This window comes from Lasioglossum baleicum, chromosome 2 (genome assembly GCF_051020765.1).
Source record: "Lasioglossum baleicum chromosome 2, iyLasBale1, whole genome shotgun sequence".
Lineage (NCBI taxonomy): Eukaryota > Metazoa > Arthropoda > Insecta > Hymenoptera > Halictidae > Lasioglossum > Lasioglossum baleicum.
In genome coordinates this window covers 19,763,340-19,787,411 of record NC_134930.1, presented here as the reverse complement: position 1 = coordinate 19,787,411, position 24,072 = coordinate 19,763,340, and the positions used below count along the sequence as shown (strand labels likewise).

The window sequence follows — 24,072 nt, the reverse complement described above, 5'->3', positions numbered from 1 at the left end:
GATAGTTCATCCCCCGACGTCGGTTCCGCGTAGAGAAAATTACAGCGCGTGGAACGGGCGAATCCGGTGGATGGGGTAACAATGTATTATGCGTTCCCCCTCTTCGACCCCTCGCGTTAACCGCAAACCCCTTCTATTCACCCCCAACAATTCGTTAACTGCTATCGAATTGACTTCAGCCGGCGTAAGTTGAAAGTGCAACCCCGTTACCTCTTGCTGTTGCCATCCGCCTCGGTCGAAAGTTTACGGGTCTCCTCGTCGAAATTCGAATAATCGTATCTCGTTCACGTGGCGAATTCTCCGGGCACCGATTCCGCCCTGGAAACATTCACCGCTACAATTATTTCGAATTAACAATAGCAATTTACGCCGTTGGTCTTTGTCGTCCGAGGCATTCGAACGAACTCTTATCGGTAAAAGTAGTTGTAACCTAACAAAACTAACCTGAAGCAATTGTATTGTATGATCTTTATGCATTTATAGCAAAATTGAGTATATGAAACTCAAAATTGCTGAAAAATTTTCACAATTGAAGATGTCAATGTATAATTTCTCTTTTATTAAAATCATTAAGAGTTACATCTTTCTTCTTAATTTATTTATACAGGTCGCATCGATATCTACATAGGTCATTAGCGACCACAACAGTTAGTATCTACGATTACGATTATACATACAGTTAGGAGCAAAACTGATCACACACTTTAAATGAGGATAACTTTTTTATGAATGGACCAAACTACTTCAATTTCTCTGTAAGGCTAGAAGAGTTAGTTTAATAAATGACGTCTAAACAATATGTTGAAAAAATGCATTTGGTCGTTGTTGCGAAAAACTTAGACTAATTTTCTACGTTGGCGTTGCTTCGTGGAAAATGAGAATAGTGATGTTTAACGGCACCCTCGGCAAACTTTCATCGCGCGTCAGTGAAATCGAAGTGTCCCCAGGACGTATGTCCGGAAATAGCAATAAAGTTAACCACTTGGGTGGGTGGGGGGAGGGGGTTCGAAGGGTGAATTGTTTAAAACTACCCTGTCGCGTGTGTGCCCTCGTTGTCGGGAATGAAAAGAGGTTATAGATATGAAGAGTTTTGGGGGATTTGTAGCCATCTATACGGCATCTGTATTATAGGACCGATCGGAGGGTAGCGACGTATTTCGCGGAACATTGAGCCCCATGGACTTTAAAACACACCCGAAACCGAATCTGTTCCTCTGTATGTATGCTCCGAAAATTCTCCACCCCGGTGCGTCGCTCTATCCGCCTTTTCCAATCGTATAATGTTACCCTCCGCCGTTGCAATTTCGGCGCAGTCACTCGTCCTCAAATAGACGGAAAATATACTATATGTATGTGTATTATGAAAATATATATGTTTGTATAAATATACACTACTGTGCAAAAGAAAGAAGCGCCCTACCATCTTCGATGCTAATTTGTTGCATTATTAATAGACTGCGGATCTTTATGCATTTATAGCAAAATTGAGTATATCAAATTCGAAGTTGTTGAACAACTTTAAAAATTGAAGCTGCCAATATATAATTTCTCCTCTATTAAGATCATTAAGGGAAGAAGTGACATTTAATTTAGTTTCTATTTCTTGCAATCGGTACAGACAATTTTTATTTTGCATGAAGATCCGCAATCTAATTATTAAATTCGTATTCAGAAAATTACTAAACGTATTTAATATTTCAATAATTAGTCTGCGGATCTTTATCCGAAATAAAAGTCTTCTTCGTCGCATATTTCTTATCTTTAAAATGATAACGAATGGAAAATAAATCGTCTTTAAATTACATCCACCGACTTTTGTCATAAATACATCAAATTCGTAGTCTAATAATAATTTCAATAAAGAGAATCATATGGAAATATCAAAATGGAAATATTTCAGGCCGGAAGAAAAATTCTGTTTTCGAAGTAGAATGCAAAGGGTTAATTTTACGGTCCATTTTTCAGATAGATCTCCACCTATTTAGGCGCACATATAATTTCGAAACACTCAGTACAGCGAGCTCTCGCACATTTTCAAATTAGAAGCGATTGCGGAAGAAGACTCGCTGTTTAACGCCCGGAGAGTCGACGGTAGAAGTTTGCGGAGGTCTGAGAGCACCGATAACGCTAATGAAAGTTAAAGCGGCATAAAAACGCTTCTGAATATTTTTGATTCGGTGCGTCAATTAAGATAGGAGGTCTTATCTGTCGCTATGAGCGTTCCGCGCGCACGAGGATGCGTAAAAAGAAGGGAAGCACATAGAGGGGTGGTACATACGACGCACATAGGGGTTTGCACGCTGGGAGAACTTTATGGGGGCCCCAAGTATATTTCCTGATTGAGCGGACTAATCCACGCAAAGGAGGTTTTATCGTCGAGGTATACGTAATCGAAGGGGTCTCGACTGCGCGGATGTCGCTTAGAGGAGAACCCTGAATTGAGATAGTTCCGTCGTCGTTCGGTTACGAGCCTTCACTGTTTCCCGGATACCTGCGCCTCAAGTGGCGTCGTGAGCTTTCCCCTTCGCCTCGATAACTGATTCAATATTTTTCAGATATAATGATTACCACGTCTGCTTCATTGGAAAATACACCGAAAAATTCTTGTAGAATCGAAAAAATATGTAGATATTTTTATTTGCCACCGTAGGGTGACTCTCATTAACATCGGACTGTTTCGGAATTTTTTCAAACATTGCAATTGCTCAGAATACGTACAATTGACACAGATCTTAAAAACGTATATTTTTCATTTTCGTGTTCATTTTAGTATTTTTCTACAATTCCGATCAATTGCAATTTCTGAAAACATTTTTCTTCACATCCTGTAGTAAACTGATTGCTCCAGCTTCCCAAAAATGTTCAAATCGTATAGCATTAGGTTGGAACGAAAGTTCATAGCGTTTTTAAAACAAAATTCACAAATAAAATTAGGATATTTATTCATAGGTTTATTGAATAGCATGGTAAGTAGACTGCGGATCTTCATGCAAAATAAAAATGTTTTGCATTGATTGCGAGAAGCATATATATCATAAAAATTAATTTCATCCCTTAACGACTTTGTTACATTAAAAGCAACGTTACAACATTCTCAAATTCTTAAAATCTTTTACTGTTTTATATTTCGCCCAACTAATTTCATCATAAATGCATAAAGATCCGCAGTCGAATGATAAGTCAGCTAAAAAATGGCGAAAAGTAATAGGAAGCGAATGGAAAATATGTTATTGAACAAATCTATGTATAAATATCCTAATTCTATCTTCGAGTTTTAATTTAAAAACTCTACGAGCTTTCGTTCGAATATTAATCCGAGCCACTGCATCTCGAAAGTGAGAGTGCATGATACGCGGCATTCTTCCTGACAGCCACAGAAATATGCAGTATCGACGTTTACCTTTATCGCGTCCGAGTTCACCGGAGGACTGCCGTTGCTCGCAGATTTTTTCGCCGGCGGCAGAACGATGATCACGGTTCGTTTCTCTCCGGTATTTACGAATCGTCGCATCTATCGTTTTCTCGGGCGGATTCTCCGAAGAGAGATCAAGGACGATTTGTCTGCGGCGATGTTTACGATAAGCATAAACCGTTCCGAGTTTAGAGTCACCGGGCTGGGCCGAGAGTATGCACGGTATCCTGTCACGGTTAGTCCTGCGGCAAGGATCTGCGATTCTGGCCCCCCTTCCGGTGCACCCCTGTCGAATCCTGTGCGACGGGGTCTTCCCGGATTCTGAGAACTCGGGACACGGCCTGGGCGGGTCTGCCGCGCGGTCTTTTAATCGTAACTTGCGGCCTGATAGTAAACGGGCGAGTTCTATACGGGCAGAGGTCTATTTTTATTGTTCCCGCGATAGTACAGTTGCGCGTCTCGTATTTACGGCGGACACGGGAACAGAATGGGGGAAACTGAGAGAGAGAGAGAGAGAGAGGAGGTAAAGGAGGAGGTAGATGGAGGAAGAAGAAGAAGAATCCTCGAAGAAAGGGTCCTGGATAAACGTTCCAAGGGATTCCTGCTTTCCCTCGTTATTGTCCATTCCGATGGTAACGGAGGCACTTCGATCAGAGAACTCTCGTCAGTCCATCGACGTGTCCCTGTATCTTGATCATCCGATATGATAATTCCACGCCGGGACACGTTCCCCGTTCACATGGAAATACGGCTGGGGATGGACACGTTCATCCTGCTGCTTTGGACTGTCTTAAACCGTTCACCCTTTTACTTCCCTCCTGTCGAACGAAACTAGATCATCTTTAGGAATTCTTTGTGAGTGATGATTGTTTATATTGCATGAGAGAGTTAATGAATGGTTTAGATCGAGTTGCGAGTGACGGAGAGGGAGTGACTGTTGTAGAGAGGTTATGTTCATAGAGAGATGTGCGCACGTCACGTGTTACAACGAGAGTTCAATTATGTTTATTAATGTAAGTTGTGTTCATTAAAAGTTATATTATATACGTTCGTTACAGGTGCGCGCAGCTAAAAGAATTTTTGCAATTATTCACTTTAGGGTCCAGTCCTTGACATTCAACCCTTTGCAGTTATTTTAACTGGAAAATGAAACGCTTCTTCTTTTTATCCAGCTTTGATTTCATCCCTTATGAATTGTTATATTCCCGGAGCGAGTCGAAGCTGTGCTCTTTCTATCTCTCTCTCTCTCGTTCTGTATGCTCGTCACCGGTTTGCGCTATTCAATACAGGCTCGCGGTTACCCCCTTTCTTTCGGATCGAGATAAAGCTCTCTCGAATAGATCGCGCATGCACCGAGAAAGAAGCTCGGCCTACCGGCAAAACGCTTCCGCCGGCCCGAGCCTATGATTTATTCCGGCGCGAAGCACCCACCAGAAATATCAGATACCCCTAATGAATTTCTGGGGTGGTGTGCGTACGTGTGCCCGGCTCTAAGGGGGGTGGGAGAGATGGCCCGCCGAAAGAAATATGGGGTGAACCGACGACACGAAGTACAACGCGCACGGCCTCAGCCGAAATATCTCCTCGTTGAGTGCCTTTGGTTATCCATGTTGATGACCGAGCTGGCCAATGGAACCCGGAAGAATACAAAGTAACGAGATCAGTATCGAGCCAAGACGACAATTTACAAGTTCCCTCCCCTCGCAGAAAAATGTGAAAAGCGAGATTATTGTACGGCAAAACAGAAAATTGCCGAGAGGAATGCGAAAGAATATAAAGAAAAGAAGGGATGAAAGATTCGAAACGCGGCGCGGTGAGAATCCAACCGGCTACGAGATGAATGGCACGTGGCCCGCATGAGATTGAGAACGAGGAATATTCAGCACGGAATTCGCGAGAAATTAGGCGTGAAATACGCCGTGCGCTTCGAATATTTCTGCCACCGACAGATTTCGACTTTCCTGTCAGACACGGGCTTAGACAATCCATCGATCTGCCTGTGTATTCGCCGTGAACTCTGAATTCGTCGCGGCTCTTTTCTGCAGTGTAACTGCTTCACCCTCGCTTGTAACCTTGGACGGCTACAGCACGAGAACTATTCGGTCGAACAAAGTAAAAGAGCCATTACTGGACACCGGGTGTTTATGCAGAATAACGATTTTTCACTCCAATTGCAACAAGCTGGGGTGAAATAGAAATCTATTTTTTTTTTCGTAACATTATAAATTCTTTTAATGATTTTACACACTGTTGCAAATTGCAAAATAATGTTTACATAACGTACAAATATATCTATTGGTTCTAAAACAGCAGCTAAACATTCTGAAATCGTGTCCAGACATTTTTCACGGACTTCAAGGATATTCGTTTCAACGAACGGTATAATAAGCTGTCAAGCAATTTGCAGATAATACGCAGAACCGACCACTGAAACAAGGTTTAAAGAGTCTAGCGCAAAGGCAAACGTCAATCTCAATATGCTCGGACCATGGCAGCACCCGCGGTACAACGTCGTGTGTCCGTGCTTTCAGTTGTTACGTCCGACGCAACACACGCCGTTGTATTCCGCCATTTGTATTCCTTCGGCGAAACCAATCTCCATAACGGAAACGTGTTGCTGGACTTCTCGGGCAGCGTCGACGATTTCTTCGTGTCTACGTTCACACGCCTTTCTACTTTTCACGCCACGAATTTCTACGTCCACCTAGATATCGGCCTCCGTTGCCCATCCGAATCTTCCGAATCTACCCATTTCTCGAAAATTTTCCGTGCGACCGATCGCGTCACGATTAGACAGCGGACCTTCACGCAAAATAACAATGTCCTACCTGAATGTCAACAAACTCGTTGCGGATGATTGCATAAGTTCGCGCCTGGTTTGAAAATAAAATTCAATGGTCAAATTTCGAAGAATACAGCTTCATTATTCAATTATTATAATCACTAGACTGCGGATTTTATGCATTTACGACAAAAATGGGTGCGTACAATTTAAAACAGTGGAGGTATTAGAAAGATTTAAGGCCACCAGTGTGTTAGTTACGCCTTAATAAGATTATTCAAAGAAGAATTAAATTTTTGTTTCTTTTTTATTTTGCATAAAGATCCGCAGTCTAATAATCACCATTCGTTTTTCTGCAATTAAAAAAGAAATGGTAACTGTGTTAATTGTTTTTTACACTCCGCCATGCAGTACAGTTTGCGACGTGAAAATCGTGCAACGAACTTATGCAATCATCTAATAGTGTTTACCGCATAAAATCTGCTGGCTCTTACACATTTCTGTTACGAATTGTTAAAAAGATGGCACATAAACGAACAATTAAGTATTAAATATTTGATCCTGTTATTGCGCCAGCGTTACAGAAAGATCTTCCTCTTGGATTCTTGTAAAGAAGACATATACGAATCGAGGAACAACATTAAAGTATAAAAAGGTTTGACCAGAGCGGAAAGCAGTATCGGATGACCGCAGCAGCTGAAAAAGATTTAAATAATCATATATATCGAGCGGGGCAATAAATCGCCGCATGTCCATCCGGCCCCCCAGCATCGCCACCCTAACTACTGGCATCTATAGCAATGGGGTGGACCGGTGATATATGTCTTCCCTATAACAGCCAGAATCAAAACACCGTCCTCCCCCTGCTACGGCGATGTTTGTCCTTCGGCCAGCGACTTCTGCGGCAGACAGTTTTGGTATCGGTGAAATCGCTGTATTAATTAACAGTAAATTGCTGGTTACAGGAGAAGACGGAATTCTGATTACTCCGAGATTCTTATTCATTTCTCGGCGCGGACCAATATCTTTAATTAGGAACGCTAATCAGACTCGCCCGAAACAGCGTATGCCTTTTATTTAATTTACGATTCGAAAACTCAGATTCGACTCCCCAGAGTATCCCTAAATGACGTGCCAAAATTTCATTAAGTTACATTGTGCGGCTCAAAATGTCATTTTGAGAAACATTTCCTAATTTTGAACGCCCGTCTCTCGGTACCTATTGGATCAAAAAATACGTTGGAACAGTGAAATTTGAAGGAAATTTAATGCACTTTTCAAAAATGAAAACGAAAAGTTCGTAGGACCCGTTCGTTTTTTCCCCCTCCCCAAGTTAGCACAGGGTCCTCGAGGTCGAAAACTCAGATTCGACTCCCCGAAAATATTTAGAAAATAGTACTTGGTTAGAATCGACCATTATAGTATTCCCCTTTAATGAGATTGACATTCGCGAACTTGAACCCGCAAGAGTTGGAAGGTCATTAAAAGATTTTAATGAATGTAGTATTAGATTAACAATCATTATATTAATAAACAAGTAGTCAGTATCGTAAATTATGTTTTATTTACTTTAGTCAAATATTTAACAGTAATTTTTACACAAAATGTCAATCTCTTCATAATAATTAATTCGCACTAGAGCTGACTACTGGACCACTGTGCCGCGTCTAGAATGCACGGAGGTTGGGTGCAGAGAGTGCAGCACGATGCTTGAGGAACGCGTTAAAACGTGCCTGTAAAACCTTAACGCGTCGACCGTCGCCATTACGAACCCGTAGCCGGTCGACGTGCTGTATCTGGCCAGGAACAAAGTCCTGGCGTAGACGAGATTAGGGAACGGCGATGGACGTTGGTCACTTGACCAGTATTACAGATGTAATATCGTAAACAATGTCCCTCTGAGCCAGAGGCCACGTTTATATCTGCACAAGTCACCAGACCTAACCCCAGCCCCCTCTTTAACCGGTGCAAACCACCTCCCTCCCCGCATCCTCTTTAACTGGGGCCTGGCGAAACCAGGGAACCACCTTGCAACCCCCTTCTCTATCTCGGCATGCACCCTCGGCGCGAACCCTTTGCAAGCGGTACCGGTGTTTACTGTTGAATATTCATTCTTTGCCCTGATACAGGCCGCGAACACGAAGTGTCCACACATTAACCAGTCCCCGGGCTGACCATCCGCTTACCCATCCGCTGACCCTCTTTCGCTGGTTTTATTGTGAAAGACGCGCCCGGCCCGTGTAATCTACTCCCGCGGTGCACTTCTGATCGGGGTGTAAAGAGGGATTAAAATCAGCTGGACACTTCGTACCTCGCGTTGTTCTCCGCCTCGTAAAAATGTATGATACTTGTTGCCCGCTCTTTCAACTTCTCGCCGCCCCCGAACTCCTCTGCGTTTTCGAGTCTATTAAACCCTTATCGGGCCCTGACGCTTTCCACGTAATCCGCTGCTACCTCGCTGTTTTATTCGGTGTTGCATCCCGGGTTTTTTACCAGCTCATGTTCTAACGCTTTCGAGAATGTCTCGGCTAGATTTTCGTACTAGGGCTGTTACTTTTCATGCAGAGGATTCGAATCGTATGTCAATTCCATTAGATCATCCCTTAAGCTCGTGTCGACCTTTTTCTATACATCTCATGCGTCGATTTATAAACTTTACGGCGATAAGAGACCAATGCACTTCAGCGTAGCCGTTCGGGAACAGTCTAGAGAAGGTTTTCGAGAAATCGTGAAACCACTTTCGTAATTAGCCAGCGGATTTGATGTATTCATGAGAAAAATCGGTAGCTGTATAGACGTCAGAAGAATTCAAGACTACTGTTATATTATTTTCAACCTGCCAAACATATTAAGAAAGAAAACCAAGCGTTTTGCCGGTAGGCCGAGCTTCTTTCACGGTGCATGCGCGATCTATTCGAGAGAGCTTTATCTCGATCCGAAAGAAAGGGGGTAACCGCGAGCCTGTATCGAATAGCGCGAACCGGTGGCGAGCATACAGTACGATAGAGAAAGATAGAAAGAGGACAGGGACCAGGCGAAATAGAATCGTCGAAAGCGTTTACGTCGGGAGACGGGTCGCAGAAAGAAGGCTAAACGTTTGAACATGATCCAGGCTTAACCGTTCGCGGACATCGAGCGAATCTCGTTACCAACTTGACCGGCCGCAGACCTCCAACCCTCCCCGCGCAAGCTGGTTTATATAGACCAGAAGCACCGCGGAGATCTAAGAAGCTTCTCTCTACCATCGGATCCGCTCAATCTTACCGGCATTCGTGGCCGTTCGAGCGTGGCCGGCTTGCGTCTTACCTCCATGAACCTCGACGGCGAAATTAATTTCGGTATCGCGCGATTGAAAACTCGATGTATAGCTCGCGAGGACCCCCAATCACTCCGTCCCGCTTTCAAACCAGCAACCCCCTTTCAGATTATACTGCATCCCCGCGCTCGGCTCGGACTCAATCGCTCGGATCCGTTCGAGGAATTAAGAATTTCCGCGGCGCGTCTTCCAGCGGAAAAGATTCCGGAATTTTTCGGATTGAGGCACGTGTTTAACCCTTTGCACTCGAAGCAATTTTTAATTCGAACATCAAGGCGTTTCTTTTGAACTCAATTATATTGAGCCTGTTTTCTCATACACAACAGTTGAGCATTTTACAATTTGTAGAATACAGACGAGTTTAGTAATATTACAACCGTTTTGAATAAAAGTTTTTACTGGTGTCTCAGAGTTAGAAGTTAGAAGAATTCGTGGAAATAAAATTTTCATCGAAACGAAGCGGCGTTCGTTGCAGGAGTGCATCGAAGAGGAGCAAAACTTCCGAAGGTACAGGGCCGAAGACTTTTCGACGGTGGCCACGAATTATTCGTACATTACCGAATTCAAATTAATTTCACGCGCGGCACCGTAAATCAAAGCTCTCCGGTCTATAACGGGTGGGCTCTAAATCACAGCACGGTAATTGCGGCACCGCTCGGCCGGATCTGCGCGCGGTATACGTACCGGAACTACCTAACAGATGAGGGTATTGAACGGAACCATTTTGTTCCGTTGAAAAGAGATTAAAGACTTCGGACCCTCCTTTTTCCACGGGAGACCGAATATTCGAGATTATTTCTGTGTAAACGATTACGTCGGTCTGGTCAAGAGAAACATACGCCGCAAAAATTGTTTATTTATCGAGCGACTAAATATTAGATGATTGCATAAGCTCGTGGCCGATTTGAAAATCAAATTCAATGGTTAAATTTTAAAGAATACAACTTTATTAATCAATTATAGTCACCATTCTTTCCTCTAATTGTAGAAAATTTAACAATTTTTTAATTTTATAATATTTAACCAATCTTTTTATATCTATATAAAACCATTGAATTTTATTTTCAAATTGGGCACGAACTTATGCAATCATCTGATATTATTCGTAATAGTAATTTTTACTGCGGTTGAACCGGATTCAAGTGGACAATTTGGCTGGAGGTTCGAAATACGGAATCGCGGCAGAGAAGAATAACGCGAAGGAAAAAAAAAATACGTTGTTATACTCCTGTCGATAGAAACTCCATTCTCCGCGGGATAAAGGACACACAGGTTTCTGCACGTTAACAAGGAGAAGGCGAAGTTCCGTGTTAAAGCACGTCAACCTATGTTCGATATATTGGACCGGAGCTGGGTCAGTTTAAAGGAAGAAGAAAGAAAAAGCCGGGTAAAGGCGAAAGCATAAAGGGCCGCCTTTCAACAAGGCTAATTTCCCGTGCAACCCCTCTGTATCAAGATCACGTATGCCATTTGCCTCTAGGCACGACTCTGGTGAAAATTCATGCGTCGTATTCCCACCTTCAGACGTTTTCTCTATCGTGAAAGAAACGACGGGAGAGATGTGCGACGTACAAATCGGAAAAACGCGCTTTTCCTTCGAAATTCCAGTTGTTACCACCATCAGTGTCAATTCAAATTCTGCTGGACACATTTGCACCCGTTTTAACATTAAAATTATAATTGTTCTCAGTGTTTGCGAATATTTAATTTTTAGCAGAGAGTTCTTAGGTGTACATGCTGATCCAACTAGACTAGTTTTCGATTTAACTAGATTAAAAATAGGATGAAAATTCGTGAAAGAAACGATGGGGGAGATGTGCGACCTCCAACTCGGAAATAAGCGCTTCTCTTTCGAGATTCGAGCCGCTATAAATGTCAATTCAAAATTATAATTGTTCTTGGTGTCTGCGAACACATTTTTATCCAATTTTATCCAAGTTTCCGATTGAACTAGATTTAGTTTGCGTTAAACCGGAGATAAGACGTGGTTCGTCGGCGTCATTTGTAGGCGCTGAACAAATGTATAGGTGGGTGTGCACGGTAGGAAGGCAACAGGATCTAAGGGGACACGTGAACCTCGATCGGTCCAGATATATAAGTATTCCCGAAGGCGAGGGGCAATTTGTCCCGGTCATTTGGCGAGTCCACGGGGACTCCCTGACTGTAATCCAATCACTAGCCACACTCTCCCTCTCCCCCGCAGTTCCTGTCTCTTCTCTATAGATGCCGATGTCTCTGTCTCGTTCGCAGGGATTCTCTTTCTGGTCCCCCCCTTTCTCCTTCTTTCTCTATTGTCACCCTCCTGGTAGACATCGCCTCGTCAGTCGTCATTGAGTCCCCGGCAATCCTGACCGAGTGACGACTGCATCGACTGTGCACGGATTCCACCCCCCGATACCAGGGATGTTTAGCAGTCCACGCAACGTTACCTCGAGAAAGGGAATAAGATTACGCCCGAGGAGAACGTAATTAGACACGAAATTGCGCGCAATCGAATTCGTTACGGCAGGGCTTATGGCCTCGACAAGCTGGTTCGCGCGATTCATACCGCTACTGCAAATCTTACGAACCCCGACAGAATCGAGAAGTCTACATCGTTGAGAGGGTTTTCCAAAGTTTTCCAGTAGTCAAAGGCGCTGGATAAAAGATCAGTCTAGGCCGCGAGAGCCCTCAAAAGTCTATTTGCGCCCAGTTAAGGGTTAAATGTACGCATTGCGAGAGAAACTTTTCGGACAGCCTGATATACATTCGTGTTTACCAAGGTCTGTGCAAAAGATCGTCGGTGTCTTGTAATTACCGTGTCGAGTGTACTGCGTGCCTCGGCGACGTCATTAAACAAGGGATGAAATTTACGATATTCGATCTAGCTGGCAAGTAGCCGCACGGTCCGAGGGACTCGAGGGAAAGTCTTCGGTAGTTGATCTGCGCGAGGTAACAGCCTCGGGAACGTGTCCACCCTGCGAAGGTGGACGGACACACCTCTCTGATGCGGCAATTTCAACCTGGCTCTCCCCAGTATCCCCGTCCTCCGAACGCTTTTCTTGACGTAATAACCTGGCGTTTACCCATTGTTTATAGTCCTGGTGGATCGTAAATCGCGCGGCTGGTAGTTACCGTTACTGCCGGCGTGTGCGTCTTCGGGAATTCGAATTCAGCCGGTCCTGATCGGTGCATCGGCGAAGGATAGTTGCAACCAACCCTCTTGCCAATGCTTGGTGTTACGGTGGGAGGGGAGGGGGACGTCGATGACGGTAACGACTCTCTCAGGGGCTCTGCGAGACCGTCAGGACGCTACCGGCGACGAATCGCTGATGGCCTTTTTACATACTATCCCACTGGTGGTTCTCAGGCAAGAAAAAAACTAGCCACGGTTAGCGCGTCTACGCTCGGACATGTCACATAAACTTCTATGACTCACTCTGTTCGTATAATCGAGGCGACCAGCTTTTTCCGCCGGCCGGGATCCGACAGAAGATCCGATTCATACAATCGAAACGCGAAATTGTTTATATTCAGTCTAGAATTTTTCTGTCATTGCGGAAAATGTCATTCCTTCTTTTTCGACGTTTTTGTACCACCACCCGTTCGGCCACACTCTGTGTAAAATGATACGGGAAGATAAAATGCCCGCTCAGTTTTGAAAGATTTGTTGAACAAACATCTAAAAATAAATTATAATTATAAATATTCTCTGAATTACGAGTCTCTTGATCGTATTACGGTCGGAGTTGAATTTCTTGGTCGCTCGCGTTTTTCAATTGCAATACGCTGTTATCTCAATTTTTTAGTCTTCTTTACCATTAAACAAATAGTGCGTTAATTAATCGATTAATATTCCTGAGTGACCAACCATAATGCTGTGGTCAATATGTTGCTTTTCCACTCATACAAGAAGAATGCTCGGCAACCACATTGATTGGCATTGAAGTAATTATTTAAAAGTAAAATTGGATATTTGAATAAAAATGGAAGGCGAGACCTTAAAGATAAGCTTTGTACCTTAACATGATGTATAAATGAACCTGTAGATTGTAATAGTATTTCTGAATCAAAAGCTTCGTGACATGAAGCATCCGAAAGTCGAACATTTCAACAACAACCTAATATTTTAATGAAAATTGACTATTTTCTACGGATAATACGGAACCACCGCTTGAGATCGAGGTCGCAATTATTCTCCTGTATTCGAGAGAAAGAGATCGGAAAGTGCTATAACGGTAGATCAGAGAGCGGGGATTTCTTTAGGCATAGTTAAGGTACCAGCAGCGATTAGTTCAGCCATTAAAGAAAACGGAGGCGAAGGAACGTTATTACCCAGCAGGAATCGCGCGCGTTATCTCCGCGCTCAATTAGACCCGTAAAGAATCGCGAGCAGAGATCCTCTTGGCTCATTGATCCCCTTTACTTCTGGTTGCAGTCGATCGACCAGTTTTTCCGTACGTTCTCTTATAAAATATTATACTAATTTGACATCTTACCCGTAGAAACCTGTCCCTGACGATATCGTAATGACTAGCATAATAGTATTCTAGATTATAGCAACGATTTCAGTGACTATTTCAATGACTTAAAATGGTATTTCAGGTCGTCAAGTATAAAACTTGACAAATGTGTTTGAAATTTCTGTTTTACTTGTCAAGTTTCATACTTAACGACCTGATATATTATTCGAGGAACTTGAAAATAACACTAATTTAATTTTAGCAATTGATCCTCGAGGATTTCCGGGATAAAAACATAATGCTGCAACGTTTTACGCTAATTAAAATACATCGTTCCATTTAAAAGAACGACGACGACCTTGAAATATTGAAAAATGTGACCTGGAGAAAAAATCTTCTCCGTCACAATACTTTCACCGCTGAACCATACATTTTCTGCCTGAGAAAATTTTCTTCTGTTACTAAGAACAACGGAGATATTTTCTGTACACAATAGATCACGTTAGCAGACGGAAGTATTACTAAATCATGCTTTTCACACGTGTTTTTCATACAACGACTAGACTAGGCGGAGGAGAAGGAACTAAATAAAAATTGTCGAAATTCTTTCAACCTTGTAGCAACTAAAAATTGTCTAAAAAATGTCTGTTCGAGCGAGAAACCATTTTAATGTGAAGAGATAAATGGAGTTTTGAATGAACGTGATTTACTCGACGATATCTTGCGATATCGCTGGTGGTTCGAAGCCTGGACGCTGCCGTGACATGCTTCGAGAGAGAGAGAGAGAGCGAGCAGGGGTCGAGGATATTACAAATCATCGTTATCCAATCAGCGGGGCGAGGAATCAGGCCGAGGCAATTAAGTCGCGATGTCCATTCTTCGTGGACGGGGGGAGGATTTACTGCTGTTTAACCCCCGGTAACTTCTTCGATAAATAAGCTATACAAGCGGGCGACGGTCGTGTTCGAGGGTGGTGGGGGGGGGGGGGGCATCGGGGGACACAGATGTGCGGGGGTGGAAGAGAGTTTGTTGTCCCAACAGAGGCGATCTGATTGCCCGTTAGTGGAGTCGAGTTAGCGCCAGTTCTGACTTTCACGAGTCCTCACGAGCCAACGCGGAGGAAAGCTACGGAAGGGAGTGAATTCTCGGTTCTCGGCGAAGAGTTGCTCGAAGAACCGGCCTCGTTTCACTCGAGAGGGGCGAGTGCAAGCTCCTGATTAGTAGCCTTCGACGGTCCTTCGGAGGCGAACAATCGTCGTCTAATTTACCAACCGATTCGATCTCCTTCGTCCACTTAAGTCTTCTTCTATCGCAACTGCTGCCCGCTTTTTCGTATTTTTCTTATCCCCTCTCCCCCGCCCCTCCGTCCCTCTGGCACGTAGATCGTGGCCCGCTCTATCCCGGTAATTATCCGATTCACTGTGAACGACATTTTCGTGATCTACATGGGAATTTTTAATCGACGTCTTGACCGACGTCTTCGCAATTGCGCACGATGTTTCTTTTATATGTATATCTAGAAACATAACAAGTATGTGTCTATGCAAATTTTTGGCAATTCATGACAATTTTACACTCCAAATTCACCCTTTCGCAAGTCAATTTCACCTTTCTGTAAATCAGTCTCACCCTTTTGCAAATTAATTTCACCCTTTTGCAAATAAAATTCAACCTTCTGCAACTTTTTTTATCCGCAGGTTTCCATTTGAAAAAACTTATTTGCCAACGCAATAACTCCTCAACAAAGCATCGTTACAATCTTAATAATCGCAAATTAAGAATATTAGAACCCATCATATTTTAATATTGCAATATTGTTGACTGTTTCCCCACCCCTTCAATTTTTAATACGAGCTTGTACAATACTCTTGACCTTCGAACGACCTTGAATCAAAAGGTCAAGCCAGTGTTTATTTGACAATAGCAACGACGAAAGTGATTTTTCGATGACGCGACGTCTAGAACGTGCAGTGATTAATCAGTCGATGCTGGGCGATTTTTCATTGGTCCCCGTTTATCTTCCAGTGTTTTCGTTTTGCCTCGATCCAACCGGGACCCGGTTCCCCAAGGTGCATTACTTAATTGCTTTCATGATGATCTTCCGGTAGAGTGGCTACTCGAGGGGTCGTTACCCTTGATCAAGCAGGGATTGCACTCTTTGCTATTGTTACATCAACAATAATCAAATTTGTATCTACTGGTAACACCAATATTTTTGAAAACGCGTCGAACACGCATCTCGCTGGTCGCTCGCCAGACCCGCGTTGTCAGATCAATTGGAAACTCGTGTCGGGCAATGTAAACGTCAGCTACGCGGACGTGTGGTTGTGTGCAAGTGATCCGAATCCCGTCGGAGCAGTTGTGTATCTTGCAACTGTTCTCGAACGGGCAACAATGTGCAACGTACCCTGGAACGACTTGATGGCGCGATTAAGATCGTACGTACTGCATCGTTACCCGGTTCTCGTTACGCGGAAACTATAAAAGGGTCGTCGATAACGCGGAAAAATAGACGGTGGCATGAAACGCGGGATCGCCGCTCACTGAAACTCCTTCGGATCGGAAGCTGAAATATGTCTGGAGCAGTAAATCCTATCGCTATCCCATCCCACGGAATTTACCCCTCTCCTGCACCCCTTTCGACTCGGTCAAATCGTATAGCTGAGCAAAAAGGAGGGTTCACGTGTCCCCGAGAAAAAGGGCGAGACCGCGTAGGAGGCCTTCGAAACTTGCGTGTAGTCTCCAGAACGGTTTAATACGGTTCCAGTCGACTCGCTTCGGGAATATAACAATTCATAACGGCAGCTGACTGTTCGAAAACCAAAGCTGGATGAAAAATAAAGAAGCAACGCTCTCGATATATGCGAAAACTTTTAATGAGAATGTCGGGTGAACTCCGACCGATCCTGATTTAACGCATCACTCACCGATGATGAATAAATATTATAGAAATATTTGCCCGTCATTATAAAAGTGGTCCAAGTCATGTGTTTCTTGTTTCGAGATACAGTGACTCCCACTAATATTCGGACACTCTTAAAAACACCGTAACTTTTCAAATATTGGACTATGCGATTTGAACTTTTTTGGACAGCTAGAGCAATTAGTTTACTACAGGATGTGAAAAGAAATTTTTTCAAAAATTGCATTTCACCGGAATTGTAGAGGAAATACTAAATGTTGCATTTTACAATGTCGTAAAAATCAATTTTTACTATCGTTTTTCACAATTCCTACCGAATGCATTTTTTCAACGTATTTATTAGCGGTCATTTACTCAGCTAATTCTTCTAGCCTTACGGAGATATTGAAGAAGAATTTAAGACTACTGTTACATTATTTTCAACCCACCAGACCTATTAAGAATGAAAATAAATGTCTTTCACTCGAGCTTCTTGCAATTCAGATGGAAAATGTCTATTCGTAATGATCAGCACATATGTTCAACATTTTATGTTGAAAGAACGACTCGAATGCCCAATGAACGATCGCACAATGAATTTCCCAGAACATTTTCCAGACTTCGTACTTTAAAAATCCGACTCTTCAGCATTGTCTGGAAGAGTGTGACAGCCGTGGCGGGGCGTTCGCGAGGAATTGCAAATCGTTTAGATCGCGACTCGGCTGGAGTTGTGTCGACACATCGAAGCCCGATCCGCGATTCGTTCGGAAACAATACGACCAGCGATTTCTGCTGGCGATAGGTGAGCCGCGTCGGGGTCGGAGGGCCGGAGAGGGCCGGAGGGTGTAGGGCGGGTGGACTGCATGAATTTCAATCGACATCTTATCTGGTACACGAGCCAGCCTCGAGTGCTGGTGGATCGTGATCAAGTGGACCTCCATGGCGAGGACAATACACGTTGCGCGGCCGACAAGTGACAATACGCTATCAGGGTCGTTCGAAGCGTATTGCTCTTTTGTCCGAGCCACTACACCTGCCATACGTACTTGAACAAGTTCATGGAAAGTGTCAAGACTGACCCGGCCGTGGATTACCGGTTGAGGATCGCACGAGGGTTGTTCAAAGCTGTCGCGAGGAGAGAACGGTGCCGCAGGTATTAGCGGTGATCAGATATTCGATCGAGACCAGACAGAAATTTTATTCCGCGATCCTGCGACCGATAGTGTAACGGATTCTCCTTTTTTTTCGCCGATCTCGACCGAGACATTTCATGATTGAAACGCGGACATCATCTTTGCTTTATCGAGAAACGCGAAGGCGCGTTCCGCACCCTTGCGATCCTGAGGAAACGAGTCTGCCCCCTTAAAGCATTAAAATTTCTTTTCTCTTCTACGACATTTTTGGGGATTTAATCACTGTCTGATCTAATCACGTTTTCGTGGTCCAAAGTGACCATTAAATGAAATCAAATTACAATTATCTGAATGCAGGCATAGTAAGGCAGAAACCTAAAAATCCTCGTTCTGAATGTGTCTTCTTTTTGTTTAACCCAAGCGGTCAGAAGTGGCCATGAATGCCATCAACGTAATTTTTAATTCTGGCCGTGTCAGGGTCATCATTTTAATCGTTTAAAAAATGTTAGTGACTATGTCTCTCTACATTCAAACCTCTGTAGGTACGAAAATATTTACATCTAGCCTGTGTGTTACGTGAACAATCTTGAAGAGATTCGAATAAATGTGATTGTACAGGTTTTACACTCCAAATTCACCCTTTAGCAAATCAATTTCACCCTTCCTGATCAAAAGTGACTATTAATGTGTAATTCGCACCCTTGCAATCCTGGAAAACCCAGTCGACCGCCTCAAAAGGAGTACGGATACTTTGTACACCCACTGTATGCTTACAGAAGACACAACCAGGAGACGAAGGAGATGATGCATACTTTCGACGGAGACATGGACCTGTGCTCGAGCGGAACGGCGACGATGCCGATCGACCACGCAAATCGGCGACATGTAAGTAGCTCGTGGTCCCGTCGGTCGACCCGTCAGCCAGGAACGTCACCGGAAATTAGTTTCAATCGGTGCGGTCGGAACGTCGCGTCTAAAGAAATTGTTCCGGCCCCATCGGCGTTTCGTAAACGATTCGATTTCGGGAGACCGAGTTATCCAACAGACGTGGAAGTGGCCCGATAACGATTTACGTCGGGGCACTCCGGTCGACGAACGATCGATCAAAAAACAGAGAGAGAGAGAGAGAGAGAGAGAGGAACGACGGGCAGCCGGGGCAAGAGTAACGAGGAGGAAAGAAGAAGGGTGGTCCGGAGTCGCGTCGCGAAAACGAAAAGGAACGAGTAAACGAGAAGTCCGTGGAACTGGATGGGTGGAAGAGGAAGAAGAAGAAGAAGAAGAAGGAGGGGATTGGGTGGACGTTGGGAGGATGCCGGATCCTCCTTTTCCTTCTTCCGCGTCCCTGAGGAGTAACTAACTGAACGAGAGCCGGGATAGAGGGTGTTAAGGTAATGCCCCATTAGTATGTGGCCCCCGTACTAGCACCGTAACACCACCGCACAGTGGTCAAACCGTGGTTTGTCTCATCCTCGTGTGTCCCCTTTCCTGCGTGCTACTCTCCCCGCACCACCCCTGTTTCTCCTTCCCCGTTCAACCCCCTTCCTCGTCGAACACACACACACACACACACAGACATCCTTCAAGTTGAACACGGAGAAAACTGGCACACCTACACCTACACTTACGTGCCGGGCGTATGTAACCGGCGCACGAGAACGAGACCTGTCAATAGCCGGCTTGTTACCGCGACAATGATCGGCTTAACCAACGGGAAAGATCCACCCAGACGTACTGGATTTTCGGAGCATTCGAGACCACGGGATAGCGTGTCAACATCGTTTCCCTTCATCCCCCTCGCCATCCACGCTGCTCTACCCGAAGACGCGCTCTGATTCGAGTCCTAGCGCGTCGTCCCCGCGAATTTATTAGAACTCGAGCACCCGGGCAAGACTTATTCGCCGGATTACAGTGGATCGCGTAATCGCAAATATTGATAGAACGCCGCCGGGACCGGCGAGTTCTTTTTTTTTTCTTTTTTTATTACGCACTTGGCGCATACGTTGCAACTAGTTTCCACCATCTAGCAATTTGGTTAGAACAATTCTTACTTAAATCTAAGTGTAACAGTTGTTAAGTATTTTTGAATAATAAAAATTTAATTTCGTGGATCTCTGCGTTTTTACTCTGATAAATTACAAGCCTCTTAATCAATACCTAATCTTGTATTTATGAAAAAGGTATTTATTTCTATAATACAATATATTATTTTGAGGGGTCTGTGAGACCCCACCTTACCACTTACGATACATATTTCCACCTTACCAACGCCGGGTTAATGGATGTACTTCCAATGGCGTGCTCCACATATGTTTTAAACACTTCTTAAACATGTTTTAAATGCCCTAAATTCACTTAGCTTAAGTTACATCAGTTCAAAAGGTTCTATCCTTTTGAATCTACGTATAAGTCCACTGTTGTCGAGTAACTGTAGCACTTCGACATTCTCGTGTTCGTATAGTCTAGTTTCGTGTTTTTTCACTGACCGTAGGCACTTTTAAGTCCTTGTGGACGTCGTCATTTCTGATGCACCACGGAGCGTTGACAATGCTTCGAAGTACTTTGTTCTGAAAGGTTTGTATAATTTTGACATTGTCTGACCCGTTCAAATACGGCTAGGGGTTAAGAAAAGAACCTAATAATAGGCTTCCGGGTAAGTAAAACGTTAAAATGTAAAGGAAAAAAGTCAATTGCAAAATTTGTACCGAACAGACAGACTGACAGACAAGAAAGTATGCTAATAGAAATGTTGTAAAATAGTTGAAAATCCCAGAATTGTTTAAGCAACTATTTTGCGAGTGTCGATCGACGTCGATCGTGGCGTAAATGAACGTGACAGGCTGGCGAAGGGGTCGACATTTTCCGCTATTGTCTCCCGACGAGTCTTTAATATTCTATTTAATATCGACGGTCTCTGTACGTGTGGTGGGCGACGGACACCACGTCGGATCGTATAAATCAAACGGGAGATATTGGCCGTTTTTTGTCGGGCTCGGGGTGGTAGATGATTGCGAGACTCGAACCGCGGGCTCTATAATTGTTTTTACGGATTATAAATTTCGCTTTTTACAACCGCCACCTCGTCCCTGCCGGGATTCCATTTCCCTACCTGAGATTTCCTCTCCGATCGGGGCTCCCCGATCCTGCCATTCATCTTCCGAAGAGATTCCAAGAGGTCTAGTTATTTTCTCTCCTGCTCCGGAAGAAAGTTACCCCCGCGAGGGCGAGAATTTCGTCGATTATAAATCTGCGTTTCGTTCCGCACTAGTCTCGACAATGAAAATAGAATAGACTGCGGATCTTTATGCATTTATGAAGAAATTAACTGGAAGAAATATAAAACAGTGAAGAATATGAAAAATCCAAGAATATTGTTACGTTGTTCTCAACGTAAAAAGATTATTAACACGTTCGCTGCCAACAACGAGTTATCTCGTAGGTCGAAGTTTGTGTTTAGGTTATGACACACCTAAATAAATTATGTCATGTCATAAAACATTTTATCGCAAAAACCGACTACGATATAACTCGTATAACTAATAAAGCAATTAAAAATTATCTAAATTCAATATCTTTCCCATAGATATACGTGTTTTGTATTTTTATTTTACAATTAATTAGACCTTGTTGGCGTGGTGGAACCGTTTTTGAAAAGTGTCGCTCTGCAGCGAACGTGTTAAGGGGTGAAATTAATTTTTATTTAACTATACTGGTTCCCACAATCGATGCACAATATTTTTATTTTGCATAAAGATCCGCAGTCTAATATCTTCTTCTTTAGATCCATCGATTGTATATGAACATGAACTGCTGTAGCCCTCTTTGTAAGCTGCATGTAAGATATGTTATAATTAAATTAAGGGAAGGAATAACATTCAATTTAGTTTCTATTTCTCGCAATCGATGGAGACAATATTTTTAGTTATAATCAATCGTGAACCATATGGTCGTTAACGACCTCGCCCTTATAATGCGACCACATTAAAATAAATTATAAATAAATAAGTACCAACAATTCTATAAACCGGTCAACATAAAATAATTTACAGACTGACTGATGTAAATAGATGTAAAGAGTTTCTGCGGGGCGGTGCCCAAGGGATTTAATAGAACGTTTTAATCGGCTATCGTTGCATAGCAGATACGCATATTTATATCGAAGAAGGAACATATAATATTTATGGGGGTACTGGTTCGAGAATCACGGCCAAGCCCCTCGTTCCCCTTTTGCCGGGGCATCAACATGATACAGTGCCGTTTAGACGGAAGTTCAGGGGTTAAGAAGAGATTTTGGGGTCGCGTTAATTAATACTGCTCTACCGGCACCCCCTGTAAGCGCAACACTTGGGCACTAACTATGACTTAAGCCGCCATTAATTCACATCAACGTCTTCCTAACCGCCCCGGCTGGATGACTTGCATCCTTGTTGCCGAACGGAGATAAGTGGCTAGGATACTTGAAAGAATCTACCTTGATCGACGTTACATTTTTATTGAATTACTTTCAAAGAATTTCCGGGGTGCTCCACTAAAACTTTATCAATATCTCACGGGTGAAAGTTTATGCACGTTTTCCAAGAGTGCCAAGATTAGAAAGTCATTTGTTCCGTTAAATAACTTTTCAGACATCGAAGGAGAGAAGCTTAACACATTATCAATTATTTTCAATAATTGTGCTGCACCAAATGGAAGCTTAGAAATCTTCTTTTGCACAATGATTCCAAAGGAAATCATTGGATTTTGTTATTGAGGGTGAGTTGTTGGTTTATGATTAAAATTGCTGTTGCTATCGAAGGATTTTTGTAAAGAATCCTTAGCCATGAATCATAGAATTTCGACAATTATGGAATAATCACCGATAGGTAATGTGTTAATATTTTCTTTATTTCAATCCGTAATAAAATTTGATTTCATATTTTGTACACACTATGAATGGCAGAGTGAAACCGAGGAATGATTTAGTATCTTACGTGCAACATATTTCTCTCGTGATGTATGTATGTAGCGTATGGTTCTCAGAAGGAGAGCGACAAAGAGGGTCAGTGCTGGTTTCACGGTAGCCGATGTCTCTCCACGATAACCAACTCACGTTTTCGTCACGCACACGTCTCATGTGACCCATGGACCTAGAACACAATCCCTGTCAACTCTAAGAAAATAATGATCGCACGACGCGTCTGTGATTTTGCGATTCGTATACACTACTCTGGTTTCACAGTATCGGTTCGTTATAACAGTTCAATTAATTGTCGCTGTGTAAATAACTACAACCATTGTATCTTGTATTCATCGACATACTGTTCTACCCGACATTTCGAATATTCTGCAGAATTTTCTTGAAAAATCTTTTCGTCCACAGGGTGGTCCACTTAAATAAAAATAATCAACTAAATATCTCCTTTATTTGTGACAGTTTATGTCTATATATGTATGTATTTTGTTCTTCCCTTATTTATTTAATTTGAGTAAAAACAAATATCAGTTCCGCAAATATAAACTACAACAAAGTTTGAGAGAGCTATGTATATTCAATATAAATTAGTAAACAAAATTGTTTAAAATAAGTAGGAGTGAAGGAACTGTCCTTTCAAGCAAATTTCATATAAAGAAAGGGTTTTTTGCAATTGCAAAGGGTTAATTACTGCGACTGCGAAAAGAATGTTACAGCGAAGGGTTAATATTTGTTCTGTTCCCGAAGTTTCGCGCGAAATGCTTATAGAAAATGGTACAACGTAGTCAGCTGGGGTGTTCGATATTAAATACATGTAGAATATTAAAGATTTACTAGGAGACAACACCGAGAGAGAGCTTGAAGTTCCCCTTCTGTTTCCTACTTCCACCCCCGAACGCGAGAAGTTACGTCCACCACGTGCGTGCGTGTGTATTATACGTACGTACAAATGTCCGCACTCATATGCCGCGGAGGAGCAAAGAACTGTTCTTTCGGGGAGGACGAGACCAGGCGGCCGCCCGTTTCAATAAACTGACCGCCATAAATTGTGTGCGCGACGTACTGCCGCGTACGCGCACTTATTTGCATGTGTAGCCGCCGCCGCTGACGACGCCGTCGCTCGCCTTTTACCCTAGT

General features: G+C 43.2%; 1 protein-coding gene across 4 annotated transcripts in view; it reads right to left on the bottom strand.

The window, feature by feature from the left end:
• Positions 1-175: 175 nt before the first annotated feature.
• The window catches only part of Tj (Maf family bZIP transcription factor traffic jam), a 62,160-nt gene continuing 38,263 nt past the window's right edge, over positions 176-24,072 (bottom strand). For 3 of the 4 annotated variants that reach the window (XM_076445758.1, XM_076445765.1, XM_076445769.1), the window contains one exon: positions 6,518-24,072. This exon is cut by the window's right edge and continues 27,526 nt beyond it. The gene's annotated coding sequence lies outside the window, so the exon portion shown is untranslated. Of the gene's footprint in view, positions 319-6,517 lie in introns of those variants that run through there. The other variant, XM_076445760.1, reaches the window with a different exon arrangement.